Below are 20,738 nucleotides of genomic sequence, written 5' to 3'. Positions count from 1 at the left end.
CTTTCTTTTCTCAACACACACTTGGAGTGGTGGGGAGAACTCACTATATAAAGAGGTCCAACACTTCCTCCACTAGCGGTATGGGACTAAACTTTAGCACCACCACACCACCACTTGCCATTTCATTTAGGGGCTCAATTTAAGATTTCAGAATTTTGGAGAGGGGCCAAGCCCATTTAATTCTAACAATCCCCCACCAGATCTCCAATACCCATTTAGAGATTTGCCTTGTCTCTCCACTTGTTTAATATACGAGTGTTTCAGCACAGACTGTTAAGTTGAACTTCTGCGTAGAACTTTAAGCTACATCCATCCACAACTTGAGAATGGACTATGCCTTGAATTGCTAGTTTTGTGTGCACATGTTTCACTCAAAGTCTTAACCAGTACCTGGCTGCCAGAAGGCTACCCCGCGGTTTGGAGCATATATGTCCTACTCCCTGGTCTCTTTGTGAGCTTACTAGAGATTACCCAAATCTCCTAGATTGCGACGTTTTACAATCAGAGCTCATATAGATGTGTTCATTCAAGATTGTTCTGTAGGACAACATCTTTGGTATAATAGCCAATAGAATCACATTAAGGCATATTGCTAACCTGCCTAACAGTACTTAAGCCTTACAGCTCTGAGAGTTTTGCATCTTCACTTAGAGATGGTCACTTATTACTCTCCTCTGTCAACCAATAGCTTGTTCTTCCCAGGTCCTAATTCACGGGATCTCCGATCACAAAGGTTGGGTTACTACTATGGTGTAACGTCTATGGGTCTCATACCCATCTCCCTAGATGCACTATCTATCACATTGTATGATAGTCCCTTTGTAAAATGATCTGCCAGGTTTTTGTCTGTTTGAATATACGTAACAGTTATTACTTCGGAGTTTCTCAACTTCCTGACAGATTTTAAACGTCTCTTCACGTGTCTTGATGACTTTGCGTTATCCTTAGAAATATTCACTTTAGCGATAACCGTTTGGTTGTCACAATTCATAAGAATATCCGGTACAGGTTTTTCAACCACACGCAAGTCCATTAAGAGTTCACGCAGTCATTCTACCACTAAAGTGGTTGTGTCTGACGCAGTTAGTTCTGCTTCCATAGTTGACATTGTCAATATGGTTTGCTTGCAAGACCTCCATGACACTGCACCACCTCCATGAGTAAATACATACCCACTTGTAGCGTAGAGTACATCAACATCAGAGATCCAATTTGAATCACTATATCCTTCTAGGACAGCTGTGTGTCGTGAATAGTGAATTCTGTAACTCATAGTACCTCTCAGATAGTGCAAGACCCTTTCTAGTGCATGCCAATGATCATTACCCGGGTTGGACATGAACCTACTCAGTTTGCTCACAGCAAAAGAGATGTCTGGTCTTGTAGCGCTAGCTAGGTACATGACTGAACCGACAATTTGAGAGTATCTTAATTGCTCTCTCGTTTCTTTCTTGTTCTTTCTAAGTTTCACGCTAGGATCATAAGGTGTTGGAGAAGGCTTTCTATCCATAAAGCCGAAACGGCTCAAGACCTTCTCAACATAGTGAGATTGCATTAGAGTAATCCCACTCTCATCCTTCATAAGTTTGATGTTTAGGATCACATCGGCTTCTCCCAGATCTTTCATGTCAAAACTCTTTGATAGGAAAGTCTTGACCTCATTGATCACAACAATGTTTGTACCAAAGATCAATATGTCATCCACATACAAACATAATATGACACTATTGCCTCCACCATGGTGATAGTAGACACACTTATCACCCTCATTAATGACAAATCCCACATAAGTCAAAGTTCTTTCAACCTTCTCATGCCATTGCTTAGGTGCTTGTTTCAGACCGTACAAAGATTTTAGCAACTTGCACACCTTTTTCTCTTCTCCTTTTATCACCAACCCATCAGGCTGATCCATATAAATTTCCTCTACCAACTCTCCATTTAGGAAAGCTGTCTTTACATCCATTTGATGAATGATCAGACCATAAGAGGCAGCCAGGGAAAGTAGCACCCGAATGGTGGTTATTCTAGCAACAGGTGAATAGGTGTCAAAGTAATCTTCGCCTTCTTTCTGAGTGTAGCCCTTGGCCGCAAGTCGCGCCTTGTACTTATCAATAGTACCATCAGGCCTCAACTTCTTTTTGAACACCCATTTACAACCCACAGGTTTACAACCATAAGGTCGTTCAGTTAACTCCCAAGTTCCAATAAAAGGAATTTAGTCCATCTCATTATGAACAACTTCTTTCCAATCATCTACATCTAGAGACGCATATGCCTCTTCAATAGACTTGGGAGTATCGTTCACAAGGTATACAATGAAATCATCACCAAAGGATTTTGCAACCCTTTGTCTCTTGCTCCTTACAGGAGCTTCATTGTTATCCTTCTCATGGACTTCCTCGGGTGTTTGTTCAATATAATCATCAAGTGTACTCGATTTAGAATTTAACTCAGAAGAAAATCTAGCAATGCTATGTCTTTCATAGGAAACATATTTTCAAAAAATGTTGCATCACGAGATTCCATTACAGTATCTACATGCATATCAGAAACCTCAGATTTAACTACTAAATATCTATAAGCAATGCTCCGCTAAGCATAACCAAGAAAAACACAATCCACTGTCTTTGGTCCAAGTTTGTGTTTCTTGGGGATAGGAATATTGACCTTTGCCAAACATCCCCAAGTGCAAAAATAAGAAAGTGATGGTTTTCTCCCAACCCACTCTTCATAAGGGGTTTTCTCTTTATTTTTGTTAGGAACTCTATTCAGGACATGACATACAGTCAACAAAGCCTCCCCCACCATGCCTTAGATAAACCAGCAGTGTCTATCATGGCGTTCACCAAGTCAGTCAACGTGCTGTTTTTTCTCTCGGCAATCCCGTTTGATTGCGGCGAATAGGGAGGCGTCCTCTCATGAATTATACCATGTTCCTCACAAAATTCATCAAAAACTTTGGAAAAATATTCTCCACCACGATCCGACCTAAGACGCTTTATCTTTCTCTCGACATAGAAGGGAGCCGCTAACTAGATTCTTGTTCATACTAGGGACATGCTGCATGTTCCTTAGTTGCACGATCTTTCCCGAAGTAAACTTCAGATCCACCGTGCCAATGCCACGAACAGAAGCATGCGACCCATTCCCCATTAGGATGGAAGAATACCTTGCGACCTGATAAGAATTAAACATAGAGACGTTAGCACACACATGAACGTTAGCTCCTGAATCAATCCACCATGAAGATGATTGAAATACTGAAAGCACAATTGGTAAATTACCATACCCGTTAGTATTGCTAGCGGTCACCATGTTGACTGTCTTGGAGCTGGTTTTCCCTCTGTGGTCTGCGCATTCTGGGCATTCCTTACAAAAGTGTCCGAGCTTCCCGCAGGCGTAGTACTCTAGCTCAGCCTTGTTGAGCTTCTTCTCCTTGAAGGTAGTAGTCTTTATAGGCTTGTTGAGAACAGGCTTCTTCTTTCCTTTGTTCTTGTTCTGTGGGAACCTTTGTACCATGTTGGCAGTAGGTTGAACCTCACCTCCTTTCTCAGTAGTGTCTTTTTCCCGAGCTTTCTCTTCAATATCAAGAGATGCAATCAGATTTTCAACTGGTATCTCCTGTCTCTTATGTTTCAAAGAAGTGCGAAGTTCTTCCATGAAGAAGGCAACTTTGCAATAATGCACCCAGCCACAAATTTATCGGGTAGATCACACTTAGGGAGTTCCAGTTCCTTCACAATACACTGGATCTCATGAGCTCGTTCAACCACAGAATGGTTATTCACCATCTTGTAGTCGTGAAAATTCTCCATGATGTACAATTCACTGCATACATCTGTAGCACCGAATTTAGCCTTCAGTGCATCCCACAGTGTCTTTCTCTCTTTTATATGCATGTACACATCACACAGATGGTCAGCAAGAACACTCAAAATGCATCCCACAAACATAGTGTTGGCTTCCTGGAACTTCCTCTGATCTTCATTAGAAGCTCCCTCTGGCATGCCAGCAGTAACATGGAAAACTTTCAGAGCTGTAAGCCACAGTGTGGATCTCACTTCCTAACTCTTAAAGTGCACACCGGTAAACTTATCCGGCCTGAGTGCATCAGAAAATCCAGCCATAGTTAACTCAGGAAATTGCCTACAATTAGGTTTTTGGATTGTTGAATAATTAGGCACAATTTCCATGATTAATTCCAGAATATAAAGCATGATGATACCAGCTACTAACTTGTGAAACTCTAACATACTAGATGCAGCAGACAACATGAATAGCAGCAAGACCGTATAGCAAAACATGTACGCATCTAACATGTTCATCAGGCTAACGGGAACACGACGCACGTATCGAATGTTCGTAGAGGAAGCAGATGTGTTCGCTGCAGCTACGTTGTTGATGATGACGTTGGTGATGACGAGACGAAGAAGACGACGCTTGAGGCGGCGGTACGCAGCACCGCCCGACTTGCTTGGTAGACGACCCGTTGTGGAAGCAGCGAGCAGTCGCCCAGAGCGCTTCCCAAAAACCAAATTCGCCCTCTCCCGTACAGGATCGCAAAGGCGACTGGTTCCGGACACCTACTCTCCTGTTCGTCATTGGACGCTGGCGGTCGGGATGAGGTAGACTACGATGGCGGCGCAAGTTGTGAGATGAGGCAAAACACTAGATGTTTTTCGGTGTGTCTTTGGCCGACCCCGATAAGATGTATATATATGAGGACCAAGGTCGATTCCGTGTCGCGACCACATCTCAAACCGACTTGGTTTCCAAGTCATATACTTACCGGACAAGAAATTAACTTGTCTGCCAAGACATAAAAAATAAAACGACAAAAGGTAGCCGCGCCCCCGCAAGGCATCGGACCGGAATTTGCCGACCATTCACGCGCATGTAGCACGTACGCGCCGCCCTGCCAGGCCAGGCCAGGCCAGGCGAGGCGAGGCGAGCGCTCGCGTGTCGTTCTCTCCTTTCTCTTCTCAATACACACTTAGGGTGGCGGGGCGAACTCACAATATAAAGAGGTCCAACACTTCCTCCACTAGTGATATAAGACTAAACTTTAGCACCACCACACCACCACTTGCCATTTTATTCATGGGCTCAATTTGAGATATCAAAATTTTGTAGATGGGCTAAGCCCATTTAATTCTAACAGAACCAACCAGTCCTCGCCGGCTCCCTGTAGTAGCACCCATGACACCTCAGACGCGCGGGGGCTCCCACCACAAATCTCCAGCTTCCCAGTCAAGTTCATCTTCGCGACTCGCTATCCGGCTGGGGCTGCTGCAGCCTGGCGCTTCACCGTGGGGGTACTTGGATTCAGATGAGACATGATTTGGATTGGGGCGGAGGGGAGCAAGATGTTGATTTTTTAAGGAGAAGAGCAAGGTGTTGCTCGGAGAGCGAGTGGACTGAGGTAAGTGATAAATACTGCAGTTGACCTTATCCCTTCATCTTCTAAATTAAAAAATGGGTAGTTGGCACATGCTTCCTATTCATCTAGTCCCTTCATCCCAAATTAAATACTCAGTTTTATACTAAATTTAATAAAATAATATATTAAAGTTAAAACATTTATTCTAAAATGAAAAAAATGTTTATAAGTTAATTAAGATATTATGCTCCCTAAATAATGTGGGGGAACAAATTCACAAACATATTTAAAATTCACGAAGACTTTTAACTTTATGAATATTGTTAAATTTGCTAATTTATTTCAAGTTTGCGAATAATTTTTAAAATCCAAGACTATATGAAAAAAACAGCTTTTTTAATATAAAAAATGGAAATTCATTTAAAAAAATTCATAAACATATTTTTGATTTAACAAAAAAGTCCAGGTAGACAACCTTTATGTGCTAGCAGTGGAGCAAGTGAAAAAAAACTCAGAAAACGACTAAAGAAGTGAGCCTCACTGAGCGGGTGAGAGTTTCGTGTGCCTATCGAATCCTACGTTTTCACCATGAAATGGAAGCTCCCAAGGTTATGTAAAAAACAACTTTGAAGGGGCTCACACAACAACCATCGGCTGATACCATGGCCAAAGGACACCACAGCCAAGCACCGAACGGCTCCACTCTCTTCTTTGAAAAAATATTATCTATAACATCAACCCATGATGATATACGAATGAAAATCGCCACCAACATAATTAAGACCCAAATCAAAACAAAAGCACTAATAACAATAACCTGGTAGTGAAAAAAGACACTCCGTCATTGAAGAACGCGGTGTGACGAAGCGCACATTGGCCTCTAGTATGGTTGATATATTCTTAACATGACACCTCCTAATGTGCACGTCAGTCACTCATTTGAATTGATCTTTTAGTATACCCGACCGAATGAATATGTTTATTGATTGAACTCCACTATAGTTGGTATGATATAGATTCTTGACGTCCCCACAAGGCGACTTTGGATTTGGCAAATCCGATTAGCAAGTCGGCAATATCGACTGAATTTTAATCCCTTTTTTCCTTTTTAAATAATGTTGAAGTTCTCATTTTAATATTAGTAAAAGCAAGATAGTCTACTTCAATAATCTAAATTTGGTCCTTCAACTTATGTTAAAATGATCTGGATTGGGCCTTTTGTGATACAGATGACAATGTCGCGGCGGTTTCACGCGTGGCATCCCAACATGAAAGATTGAAAACATAGAAAAGGGATATGTAGGTCTCAATAAGCTTGGCGAGTGTTAAGATCACTTTAGGGTAGCATAGGCTCTCGGTTTGACAAATGAAGAGGTCGAGCCGAGTCATACTACTGGGTTCCTTTGAGATTTGGTCCGAGTCAAGGCTTGGATTCGTTTCACTACCGCAAAAAAGGGTCGGAGACTAACATAGCTAAACAATACTATCGCAAGATTTGAAAAGTGTTAGAGAATATTAAAAGTTATCATGAATTACAAGATTGTTCAGTTTGGTTAAGCAACCTATAGTTAATGCAACGAAAGATTTTTGGAGTTCTAATGGTTATAAATATCTACCAATGAGACTATAAAATAATGGGATTCTACATATATGTTGTAAAATATCGATAATTTTGGTTTTGAAAATCCTTAAATGTTTTTTGTTTGAAAAATATATCCATGCTTTCTCAAGATTGCAACATTCAACATTGACGAGGGTTTAATCACCTATAATGAGATTAACACTAGGCAATTCAGGATCACTGTCGGGTATATGTATTATCAACGGTGAATATACACCGTTCGTGAACAAAAAGAAGATATGATTATAGAATACTGGTTGGTTTTCCCTACCATGTTTTCACTATCGGCTATTTGCGCACACTGTTGGCTACCATGACAAATAACCGAGCGTTGTTACCACACCATCGAATATTACATAAAACCGTTGTTTATGATTACATATAACTTAGAGTTAGTTGTGCCCATCGGTTTTTGTTTTGACCACTGATTATTCGATCAGATACCCATGCGCTAAGAATAAATTGCCGGGTATAACACGGGATAACCATGAGTTGCTAAGTACCAGTCGACTTAGTAGTAACACCGTCGAGCAATATGGTGCATAACGATGTGTGCACTAGAAACCGTAGGTTATTCTTCATACCTGTCGGTTGATGCATCCTATGAACATGTGTGGTTTTATCCCCGTCGGCTATTAATCAAGACCGTCGGTAATTACGTATTATAACCTTGTGGACGACTTTAACTTTAGGGGAACTTGGGAGCGGTCGGATATTCCGTGAGTCCCCTATGATCTGTCAGTTATTTAATTTCACCGTCAGAAAACATTAGATATCTAGTAGCAAAAATAGCACAAGAACCTAGGTTAGCTCATAACTTAGTGTATCTTCCTCCAAAATTAAATAATAGGCTCAAAATAAGATAAGTAATCATCTTCACCTTCTTTTTCCCCTTCTTATTTTTCTCCTCCTTCTTCTAGTCTTCTCCTCCTCCTCCTTCTTCTTCTTCTAGTTTTATTCTCCATAATGGCATAATCCCTCCATCCCAAAATTCTTGTCTTAGGTTTATCTAAAATTGAATGTATCTAAAAACTAATACATGACAAGATACATTCATATCTAGATAAATCAAAGACAAACATTTCGGGACGGAAGAAGTAGTTAGCTAATTATCCTCCAAAATGACATAATTAGCTTATTTAGTTCATTTATGACATAATTAGCTTAGTTAGGTGAAAAATAGCACAAGAACCATGGTTATCTCATAACTTAGCATATCTTCCTCCAAAATGACATAATAAGCTCAAAATAAGATAAGTAATCATCTTCACCTTCTTCTTCTCCTTCTCCTTTTTCTTTTTCTTCTTCTTCTAGTCTTGTCCTCCTCCTCCGTCTTCGAGTTTTATTATCCAAAATGACATACTTAGCTAATTATCCTCCAAAATGACATAATTAGCTTCTTTAGTTCATTTACTGTCACATCCCTAACCCTTAAGCAAGTTAGTCTTTTGCTCATGTCTTCTTTGCATTTGCATCTAAGATTTTCCAACAAGAACAAGAAAGTGGCAAAGGAAAAACTCAAAACCCTAGCCACTACTTCAAATAAAGAAAATCTCAAACTAGTTAAAATCAGTGAACCCAAAATGGCCTCAAGAAATGTTCAAAATTTCTGATAAATCATGAAAGTAAATGAGCATTGGAGAAAACTATTTTCTTGACACTTTAAGCATTTTATTTTAATGCAAAAGCCACTGGTTTCAAATTTTAAATTTGAAATCAGAAACTATAAATTTTCAGAAATGTTGAAAATTTTGGAAATGGTTGGGAATATTATAACAAATATCCAGGTGTGTTTAAAATATATTTTTTCAACCTTTTTGGAGCTGAAATAAATAGCAAATCAATGTCACAAATTAACACAGAAATAAAACAGAAGGAAATGGAAAAGAGCTTACCTGTCGCCTAGCCTGGCCCGGCCCATCTCCCTGAGTCGTCCCCTCCCTCGCGCCAGTAGGAGCAGGAGGTGGCCGCCGCCTCCTCCGGCGCGGCCACGCACCTGTGCGCCTACCTGGCCGCCGCCTCGTGCTGGCAAGGCCAGGGATAAGCTCCCCGAGGCCTCACCTATCCATTCCCAGCGTCGGCTCTCTCCCTCCTCCCGGATCTCTTCCTCCTTCCTGCTGCCGCCATTGGAGCCGAGCAAAGCTCGAGCTGCCCGTGCCCCTAGCCATAGGATCCCTTCTCAGAGCACGCCGTTAGCTCCGCCTCGTCGGTCTGGTCCTCCCTACAGAAGCCGAAGCCACCCTGAGCCCTGCAATGCCCGTGGCGCCATCGTCTTGCACCTTCGGCCGCCGGACCTTGTCCCGTCGATTCGTCGCCCCCAGGCCTTCCCCGAGCCGTCTAAGCCCTGCTCTGCACTCCCCGTGGGCATGCGGTCATTTCCCCTATGTTTTCCCCATCGATCCCCTCCTCTAGCTCTAGTTTCACCGGAGCCCGACGAGGACCGCCGCTGCCGCTCGTCGCCGGTAGCCCTCCGATGATCAACTCGTCCTTCCGAGGGCACCAGCAGCTTCAGGTCGACGCGTAGATTGTGTAGGAGCTAAGAACCGAGCATAGTTCCCTCTGAATCAAAGACCCCGATGACACCCGAGCCTTGGCCGCCGCCAAGCTCGTCGACGGCGTCATCTCCGGCCAGATCAGCCCCGGCTAAGTGCAGAAATGGAGCTACGGGAGATGTGCAGTTCTTCTGGTGCTCTCCGCGTAGCATTTGGCCCCCTGTGCGCCGTTTCCGAGCCCCTCCGCCGTGCTGGTGGTCGCCGGAGGCTCCCCGCCGGCGAGGACGACCTCGCCGCTAGTGGATCTCGGCTGGCCTGAGCCACTAACTGGTGGGGCCAGCCTCTGGCAAGTTTAAAACTAATAAAAATAAATCAAATAAGTTAATCAGTCACTGAGATGTGGGTCCAGCAAGGTTAATCAGTTAATTAAGTTTAAACTTAATCTAAAATTGACCAGAGAGACTGACCAGTGGGTCCCACTGGTCAGGTTTGACTTTCTACGTCCAGATGGACCTGCTGATGTCATGCTGATGCAATAAAAGTATTTTCCAATATAAAAATAATTCCAGAAATGTTTAAAACTTCCAAAATTCATAGAAATTAATCTGTCACTCCAATGAAAATAATCTATATATGAATAAGTATCAGAAAAATTCAAGGATTCTGAATATGCTATTTTCAACTATGTTTGAAAAAGTTACAGAACCCTAACATGTAGAATAAGGAATAATTCAACTCTTATAATTACTTTATAAATGGAATTTGGAAAATATTCAAATTTCATTATGAATGCCATGATCACACACTGTCCTAATTGCAAATCAGTACCTTAACATGACATCTCATGCATGCTAACATCAAGTTGATCTGAGCATCAGGTCGAATCAATTAAACCGGTACCCGAGAATACCTCGTTTGAATTGATATTCGAATGTGATTCAAATCAACTCTAAACCTAATACATGTTGATTATAATAACTTATCACCTTGCATTATCATGCCATGCTCATGCATTTGCATATGATTGTTACTGAATGTTGCCATTTATTTCGGTAGGCTCCGCACCCTCGGATTCCACCGAATATCCGTCTGACGGATATCGTCCCTCCTCTGAGCAACAAGGCAAGCAACCCTTTTGATCATCCCGATAATTCCCATGTTCTTGCTCCTGCACTTATTTATTGCATTAAGATCAAATGCTTCCACTGCTTTTGCCACGTTAGTTGAACCCACTTCCTTTGCATGACCTAACCTTGTCACAGTAAATAGCCGAACCTTGCAACCTAGCATACCTGATAGCTGCTTGAGCTATGGTGTGCCTTATCCTGTTATGCATGTTATGCTTAGAGTTGTGTATGGTCTGTCATCTGGGAGATGAACAGAATTGTGAGAATGTGTTCGGTGAGCAAAGGTTGTGTGTTAAACTTGATTTGGTAAAGGTACCGGTGAAAGGCTGTGTAGGAGTACATGGCGGGTTGTTTCATTGGAACCGTCCTTAGGAACTGATTTCCGTGTATGTAATCTAAGACTAGATACTACCACATGCTGGGCCCTGAAATATGACCCCGCTCGGCCTATTAATCGCTTAGTACTCGGTCCAGGAGTGGCAAGTAGTTTCTGGTGTTTATAGAAATGCTGGAGGCCGTGCATGGTGCTGACCTGAGAGGTGGGCCGTGATGCGGTAGGAAGTGGTACGGTGTACCAAGTGGCACTCGGATGGTGGGCTTGGGAACCCTGCGCACATCGTTTGAGGCCGTGGCGGAAACCTCAGCCAGACTTCCGTACGGGTTACTCTCAGATAGGCGATAAATCTCGACTAGGTACTAGTGTGGTTAACGGTCGTGGCCGACTCCCTCGCTAGGCTTCCGCTTGAAGGTTGCCGAGGTGCATGACATGCACATGGCGATAAGTGGCGAGAGTGTGTGTGACGAAGTACACCCCTGCAGGGTTATGATCTATTCGAATAGCCGCGTCCGCGGATATGCACTACTTGGAGACATATGTTGTTCATAGATAACTTCAATGGCTACTCATAAAATTGCCAAGATAAGCGTGAGTGTTGTGGACGGCATTTCCGTACGGAGACGGAATGATTCCGCGATAGTGTATTGTTGTGGTGTTAGTGGACTCGCGTGCGAGAAATCAAGTTGTCAAAATTATTTTAAAAATGCAAGTTGTCTAGCCACGAGTCAAATGCTGGCTTTCCGCATGAAACCCCACAATACCTTTTGATACCTTGCATGAGTAGTTAGTTGTCCTAAAGTCTTGCTTAATACATGTTTGCTTAATACATGTTGCAGAGGTTGCTAATGACCCTAATGGAGGGTTCTTCGTAGACATTGACGACGACGAGTAGCTGGTGTCCCAGCTACGATCTGGCCCTATGTTGGATTGTAGTATAGTCAGGCCATGTGCCTTCTAGTTGTCCTGTCTGTACTCAGACAGTTTAAACTCTTCCGCTGGCTTGTAATTGAATGACTGCTATTATGGGTCGTGAGACCCTTAATGTGTAATATTATGTGTGTGGCTCTTCCGAGCCTCTTAAATAAAGGTTGTATGTTTATGGTTATGTTGTGATGCCATCGATGTATCTATACATATCGGTATGCCATGCGTACGTGTGTCGTATTTGATATGTATGGGGTCCGATTACTTAGTCATGAACTTTAGTAGCACTCCTTACAAGGAAATGCCCCTTTGTGATCCAACGAGCCTTGGTAGTTCGCTACTGCTCCGGACACATTGGTTGATCGGCATGTGTCCTTCTTAGCTGATGTGTTTGTCCCCTTTGGGGAAATGTCACACGATGTAATGGAGTCCTTGTAGCTTGCTACAACTCGTCTACATTCGCTGATGACCGACACCTGCTTTGTTGGATCATGTATGCCTGTCCTTGTGCGGTACTGCCACTTTGGTTTATGACTAGACATGTCGATCCGGGTTCTTTGACATTGGATTGCTAGCGACAGTATCGCATACGTGAGTCAAAAGACGCAAACGGTCCCGGCTAAGGTAAGGCTGCAGCCGTGGAGTTAACCGTGCGTGATACCACAAAGGGATGTGATGTGTTACAGGCTGGATTCCTATGGCTTAGGATCGGGGTCCCGACAGCGTTGGTATCAGAGCCTTACTGACTGTAGGATTACTAAGCCAAACTGGTCGAAGTTGAGTCTAGAATTGCTTTAGTTATATATAAGGGAATTGTTTGTAGAAGGGAACGTAAGACTCTTGTTCTCTATTCTATTCTGGTCATCCTCGTCTCTTCTGCGGGAATTAAGGACTAGGTTACTCATCTTCTCCTAGGCTCGTGTTTCCGATCGGTAGCTTATAGGACTACGGGTCAACAGATATTGGGTTTCTTTTATTCCTAGGAAGCAGGAAGTAAGTTTACGATCAGAGAGTTGAACTTGATAGTTGAGTGGTTACGCTATTCCATTTTGGGTTGTCTCAAAATTTGTTTTTGAGCATTTACAGCCGTTATGCTGCCCAATTTTGTATTCGGAGCTCTAATGCTTTTGAATTACTCTCTATTTACAGATGCCTGGCCGTCCTTCTCGTCAGGTGGTACGTCTGACCAGGTGCATTGATGTGCCGGGTCATACGGCCATGCTGGTCAGGGTGATGTCGGTGTGCGGTTACCGCTGGTACCCCGAGTACACAGTAGAGGAACAGTACCGAGACTTCAACCAGAGCCAGTACATCTGCACTGTTAGGGTATTTCCAGATTACCCTGGAGCGGAGAAGCCGATCCATTGGTCCTATGGGTTGGGGGTCACTGTTGACATGGCAGTACAAGATGCTGCCTATTCAATGTTGACCATTATGAGAGCGAGACATGCACTGCTGGAGAATTCAGAGTTCTGTTATGTTCCGGCCTCTCAGCCTGGTGAAGAGGGATACCTCAGTGGAGTCTATTTTGATTCTTCTATGGAGGATCCACTTCTGCAGTCCACTGTTGAGATGCTAGAGAACAGAGACAGGGATGCTCGTGCTCTCCGTATGGAGCTTTATGCTACCGTGCCCGTCTGTGGACAGCTTTGACGCAGCTGGCACCGGTAGTCCAGACAGGGTATGGAGAGATGGAGATGCTGAACCCTGTTAGGACCCATCTTCCGGCCCACGTTGACTGGCCAGCCATAGGAGGAGTCACACCTCTTCGGGGACCCCTCTTACCACCAGTCAGGGGACCAAGGCCACATCCGTGTCCTTATGGATCCCAGGGATCTCAGGCTAGAGTGTTTCCTGATCCGCAGGTTGAGCTTCCAGGTCATGGAGGTAATATCTATGAGATGTTTTATGCGGATGCCTGAGCTGTGAGCGGAAGGATGGTATGGTAGTAACCGTACGTTTACAGTCCTGCATGACTTGTGAAGTATGCATGCAATGTGAAATGAATTCCGGAGGCCTAGATAAATAATGTATAGGAAGCTTGTAAGCCTCTGATGAGTAGTTTCATAATTTCAGTAGTTTGCTCTTCAGTTAAGGTTGTACTGAACTATGTAAGGGTGTGTATGAACCATGGTGTATATATAGCAGTTGCTTGTTACCATGCTGTTCGGATATTCATTTCCGCATTCCGTGTGTTCAGTACATTCTTAATCCATAGCTAGTATTGATATGATGTTGGTCTAAGCTATGAGTTTGTTTGTCAGGATGGTGTTCACTAGGTTGAACCGTGCCCCTGCTCATGAGCAAGGTGCGGGTAGTCAAGCGTCACAGGAAGACCTGCCTCACCCGCCTTCTCTGGTGGAAGTGATGCTTGAGGCAGAAAGAAACAAAAGGGAGACCAATCCATTGCTAGAGCGTATTGAGCAGAATACGGCTCGACAGCCTAGGAATGCCGTAGTGTCCCTCAATGACTTTGTGAAGCTGAATCCTCCAAAGTTTCATCATTCCGTCGATCCCCTCGACGCTGATGACTGGCTGTGCAGCATCTCACGCAAGATTCGCTCTGCGAATGTGTCTGAGGCCGACAAGGTGACCTTTGCGGCGTATTTCCTGGAAGGACCCGCCAATTTGTGGTGGGAGAATTTTGAAGCTATGCGTCCCGCTGAACCAGTAGCCACATGGGCAGACTTCAGTGCAGCCTTCCGTCTGCACCATATTCCAGAGGGCCTGATGGAGAGAAAGAGAGAGGAGTTCTGTGCCTTCACTCAGGGCAAGTTGTTTGTGGATGCCTATAGCCGCGAGTTCGGTAATCTCGCCCGCTATGCAACAGAGGAGGTGTCTACCGACGCCAAGAAGCAAGCAAGATTCCGTAAGGGTCTGAGCCCTGAGCTCCGTCATGACCTGCGCCTCGATGAGTGTGCAAGCTTTCAAGCCCTAGTCAACAAAGCGATCAGTGCCGAGACTGGTCATACTGACTTCGAAGCCACAAGGAAGCATTCCCGTGACTTTGGCTCGTCTTCTGGTTCTGCGTTTCCAAAACACAGGCTGTGGGTTCCAAACAGTTCTCTGCCACCAAGATACACTCCGAGGCCATCCTACGTGGCGCCTCCGACGAATCAGGCCAACCCTCCAGCAAAAGCTTATGGTGGTCCAGCTAGCAATGCTGCACCACGTGCCAACCAGGTGATATGCTATAAGTGTGGAGAACCAGGGCACTATTCCCGTGAGTGTCCTCAGAATGTGGGTGCCAAGCAACCCGGAAAGTCCGTCGGGCAAGCCAAGTCGGGCAAAGCTTATTATGTGAAGCCAACTCCTGCACGTGGCCGTGTGAACTATGTGTCAGCAGAAGAAGCTGCAGAGGATCCCCACTTCATGCTGGGTACGCTTCTTGTTAATCATCACCCAGTGTCCGTTCTCTTTGACACTGGGTCTTCTCATTCCTTCATTTCAGAAAGTTATGCACAGTTGCATAACATGTCTTTTTGTGATATGCCAATCCCATTGGTTGTCCAAACCCCTGGTAGTAAATGGGAAACCTCTAGGATAACCTATGACAATGAAATTCTAGTAGACAGGCTAGTTTTTCTAGCCTCATTGATAGCATTGAAATCTTCGGATATTAATATCATCTTGGGCATGGACTGGATGTCAGCTTACTATGCCAAGATTGATACTCATTCTAGAAATGTCCAGCTTACCCATCCCTCGGGTGAGATAGTAAATGTCTCTACTCGAGTTGCCAAATGCCAACTCTATTCCCTAAATGCCAACCCTCTTCCGGATCTTGAAGACATTCCGGTAGTCCGTGACTTCCCGGATGTTTTTCCAGAGGAACTGCCAGGAATTCCACCTGACAGAGATGTAGAGTTTGTAATAGATCTTGTTCCGGGAACTGTCCCAATAGCCAGAAGACCATATAAGATGGCACCCCTGGAGCTAGCCGAACTTAAAAAGCAACTAGATGAGGCCTTGAACAAGGGTTTCATTCGTCCTAGCTGTTCTCCTTGGGTTGCCCCGTCCTCTTCGTCAAGAAGAAAGACGGAACGGATCGGATGGTTGTAGATTACCGACCAGTTAATCTGGTCACCATAAAGAACAAGTATCCGCTCCCCAGGATCAACGATCTGTACGATCAGCTCGCTGGATCCTCAGTCTTCTCCAAAATGGATTTGAGGTTGGGATACCATCAAATCAAGATTAAGAACGGGGACATTCCAAAAACGGCTTTTGTTACTCGTTATGGCCAATATGAGTACACTGTTATGTCCTTCGGTTTAACCAATGCCCCAGCCACCTTCTCTCGGCTGATGAATTCAATCTTCATGGAGTATTTGGATAAATTCGTCGTACTATACCTCGATGATATCCTCATCTACTCGAAGAATAAGCAAGAACATGCCGAGCATCTAAGGCTGGTATTGATGAAACCTCGAGAGCATCGCCTTTATACCAAATTTTCAAAATGTGAATTATGGTTACCAGAAGTGACCTATCTAGGCCACGTAATCTCTGGTAAGGGTATTGCTGTCAATATCGAAAGAGTTCAAGCTGTCCTTGATTGGACTCAACCTGAATCGGTTAAGCAAGTTAGGAGTTTTCTTGGTCTAGCGAGCTATTGTCGCCGCTTTGTCGAGAATTTCTCCAAGGTTGCAAGGCCTCTAACTGAACTCCTCAAGAAGAATAAAAAGTTCGAGTGGACACCACAGTGTGAGCATAGTTTTCAGGAACTGAAAAGACGCCTGACTTCCGCACCTGTGTTGCTACCACCAGATTTTTCGAAGGACTTTGTTATCTATTGCGACGCCTCGCGACAAGGATTAGGTTGCATTCTCATGCAAGATCGTCATGTGATCGCATACGCATCTCGACAGTTGCGTCCACATGAGGATAATTATCCCACACATGACCTTGAGCTTGCAGCTGTTGTCCATGCACTAAAAACCTGGCGACATTACCTTCTGGGTAATCGTTGCGAAATATTCACTGATCACCAAAGTCTGAAATATATTTTCACCCAGCCGGATTTGATTCTCAGGCAAATGTTAGTGATATCTTACACCCCGGGGAAGGCCAATGTTATGGCCGATGCGCTAAGTCGTAAATCTTATTGTAACAATTTGATGCTACAACAAGGTCAACCACATCTCCATGAGAACTTTCGGAAGTTGAATCTTCATATTGTTCCTCAAGGATTCCTTTCTACTCTGGTGGCGAAGGCTACTCTTAAGGATCAAATTATAGCTGGCCAAAAGCGTGACAAGGGTATATCACGGATCAAGGAGAATATTTTTAGCGGAAACGCTAAAGAATTTTCCATGAACGATCAAGGTGTTGTGTTCTTCCAGAATCGTTTAGTGGTTCCTAAGAACCCACATCTAAGGCAGTTAATCCTTAAGGAGGCTCATGATTCTCCTCTCACCATTCATCCCGGTAGTACTAAGATGTATCAGGACCTACGCCAGAGGTTTTGGTGGACTAGGATGAAGAGAGAAATTGCTGAGTTCGTTGCTAACTGCGACGTTTGTCGTCAAGTTAAGGCAGAACATCAAAGGCCTGCTGGCACCCTTCAACCTCTAGCTATTCCTGAATGGAAATGGGATAAAGTTAGCATGGATTTCATTACTAGATTTCCCAAGACCAAGAAAGGGAATAATGCTATCTTTGTGGTCATTGACCGTCTTTCCAAAGTGGCTCATTTTCTTCCCGTTCGTGAGAGTATAACAGCTAGCCAGCTAGCAGAATTATATATCTCTCGAATAGTGTCTCTTCATGGTGTTCCCCTGGAGATTAACTCGGACCGTGGAAGTATCTTTACTTCTCGCTTCTGGGAAGTTTTCAGAATGCCATGGGGACTCACCTATCTTTTAGCACTGCTTTCCATCCCCAATCAAGTGGTCAAGTAGAAAGAGTGAATCAAATCCTAGAAGATATGCTCCGAGCTTGTGTTATTTCGTTCGGTATGAATTGGGAGAAGTGCCTTCCATTCGCCGAATTCGCTTATAACAATAGTTACCAATCAAGCTTGGGCAAAGCCCCTTTTGAAGTTCTCTATGGACGAAGATGTCGAACACCTCTAAATTGGTCAGAAACCAGAGAAAGGCAACTCTTTGGCCCGGATATGATCCAGGATGCAGACGAGCAGGTTCGCATTATTCGTGAAAAGTTGAAAACAGCCCAGTCTCGTCAAAAGAGCCAATGTGACCTTTGAAGTTGACGAGAAGGCTTACCTTCGGGTTACACCTTTGAAGGGTACCCATCGTTTCGGTATCAAGGGCAAGTTGGCTCCTCGTTACATTGGTCCTTTTCGCATTCTTGCCAAACGAGGAGAAGTTGCCTACCAGTTGGAACTTCCTCCGCATCTTTCCAAGGTTCATGATGTGTTCCATGTCTCGCAACTCAGGCGTTGCTTTTCGGATCCTATCCGTGAAGTGGACCACGAAACGCATGATCTCCAAGATAACCTTTCATACCGAGAATAATCCCATGCGTATTCTTGATCAAGCTGAGCGTACCACTCAACGTCGAAACCTCAAGTTTCTTAAAGTTCAATGGTCAAACCATTCTGAAAAGGAGTCAACTTGGGAAAGAGACGATCGTCTCCGACTTGAATATCCTGCGTTATTCCCGACGACTTCTAAATCACGGGACGAGATTCTTTTGAGTGGGGGTGAGTTGTCACATCCCTAACCCTTAAGCAAGTTAGTCTTGTGCTCATGTCTTCTTTGCATTTGCATCTAAGATTTTCCAACAAGAACAAGAAAGTGGCAAAGGAAAAACTCAAAACCCTAGCCACTACTTCAAATAAAGAAAATCTCAAACTAGTTAAAATCAATGAACCCAAAATGGCCTCAAGAAATGTTCAAACTTTCTGATAAATCATGAAAGTAAATGAGCATTGGAGAAAACTATTTTCTTGACACTTTAAGCATTTTATTTTAATGCAAAAGCCACTGGTTTCAAATTTTAAATTTGAAATTAGAAACTATAAATTTTCAAAAATGTTGAAAATTTTGGAAATGGTTGGGAATATTATAACAAATATTCAGGTGTGTTTAAAATATTTTTTTTCAACCTTTTTGGAGCTGAAATAAATAGCAAATCAATGTCAGAAATTAACACAGAAATAAAATAGAAGGAAATGGAAAAGAGCTTACCTGCCGCCTAGCCTGGCCCGGCCCATCTCCCTGAGTCGTCCCCTCCCTCGCACCAGTAGGAGCAGGAGGTGGCCGCCGCCTCCTCCGACGCGGCCACGCACCTGTGCGCCTGCCTGGCCGCCGCCTCGTGCTGGCAAGGCCAGGGATAAGCTCCCCGAGGCCTCACCTATCCATTCCCAGCATCGGCTCTCTCCCTCCTCCCGGATCTCTTCCTCCTTCCTGCTGCCGCCATTGGAGCCGAGCAAAGCTCGAGCTGCCCGTGCCCCTAGCCATAGGATCCCCTCTCAGAGCACGCCGTTAGCTCCGCCTCGTCGGTCTGGTCCTCCCTGCAGAAGCCGAAGCCACCAAGAGCCCTACAACGCCCGCGGCGCCATCGTCTTCCACCTCCGGCCGCCGGACCTCTCCCGTCGATTCGTCGCCCCCAGGCCTTCCCCGAGTTGTCTAAGCCCTGCTCTGCACTCCCCGTGAGCATGCGGTCATTTCCCCTAAGTTTTCCCCGTCGATCCCCTCCTCTAGCTCTAGTTTCACCGGAGCCCGACGAGGACCGCCGCTGCCGCTCGTCGCCGGTAGCCCTCCGATGATCAGCTCGTCCTTCCGAGGGCACCAGCAGCTTCAGGTCAACGCGTATATGCTGTAGGAGATAAGAACCGAGCGTAGTTCCCTCTGAATAAAAGACCCCGATGACGCCCGAGCCTTGGCCACCACCAAGCTCGTCGCCGGCGTCATCTCCGGCCAGATCAGCCCCGGCTACGTGCAGAAATGGAGCTGCGGGAGATGTGCAGTTGCTCTCCGCACAGCATTTGGCCCCCTGTGCGCCGTTTCCGAGCCCCTCCGCCGTGCTGGTGGTCGCCGGAGGCTCCCCGCCGGCGAGGACGACCTCGCCGCCGGTGGATCTCGGCTGGCCTGAGCCACTGACTGGTGGGGCCAGCCTCTGGCAAGTTTAAAACTAATAAAAATAAATCAAATAAGTTAATCAGTCACTGACATGTGGGTCCAGCAAGGTTAATCAGTTAATTAAGTTTAAACCTAATCTAAAATTGACTAGAGAGACTGACCAGTGGGTCCCACTGGTCAGATTTGACTTTCAACGGCCAGATGGACCTGCTGATGTCATGCTGATGCAATAAAAGTATTTTCCAGTATAAAAATAATTCCAGAAATGTTTAAAACTTCCAAAATTCATAGAAATTAATCTGTAACTCCAATGAAAATAATTTATATATGAAAAAGTATCAGAAAAATTCAAGGATTCTGAATATGCTATTTTCAACTATGTTTGAAGAAGTTACAGAACCCTAACATGTATAATAAAGAATAATTCAACTCTTATAATTACTTTATAAATGGAATTTGGAAAATATTCAAATTTCATTATGAATGCCATGATCACACACTGTCCTAATTGCAAATCAGTACCGTAACATGACATCTCATGCATGCTAACATCAAGTTGACCTGAGCATCAGGTCGAATCAATGAAACCGGTACCCGAGAATACCTCGTTTGAATTGATATTCGAATGTGATTCAAATCAAATCCAAACCTAATACATGTTGATTATAATAATCACCTTGCATTCTCATGCCATGCTCATGCATCATTTTGATTGCATATGATTGTTATTGAATGTTGCCATTTATTTCGGTAGGCTCCGCACCCTCGGATTCCACCGAATATCCGTCTGACGGATATCGTCCCTC

Source organism: Hordeum vulgare, chromosome 7H (genome assembly GCF_904849725.1).
Source record: "Hordeum vulgare subsp. vulgare chromosome 7H, MorexV3_pseudomolecules_assembly, whole genome shotgun sequence".
Classification (NCBI taxonomy): Eukaryota; Viridiplantae; Streptophyta; class Magnoliopsida; order Poales; family Poaceae; genus Hordeum; species Hordeum vulgare.
This window is presented reverse-complemented; position numbering follows the sequence as displayed.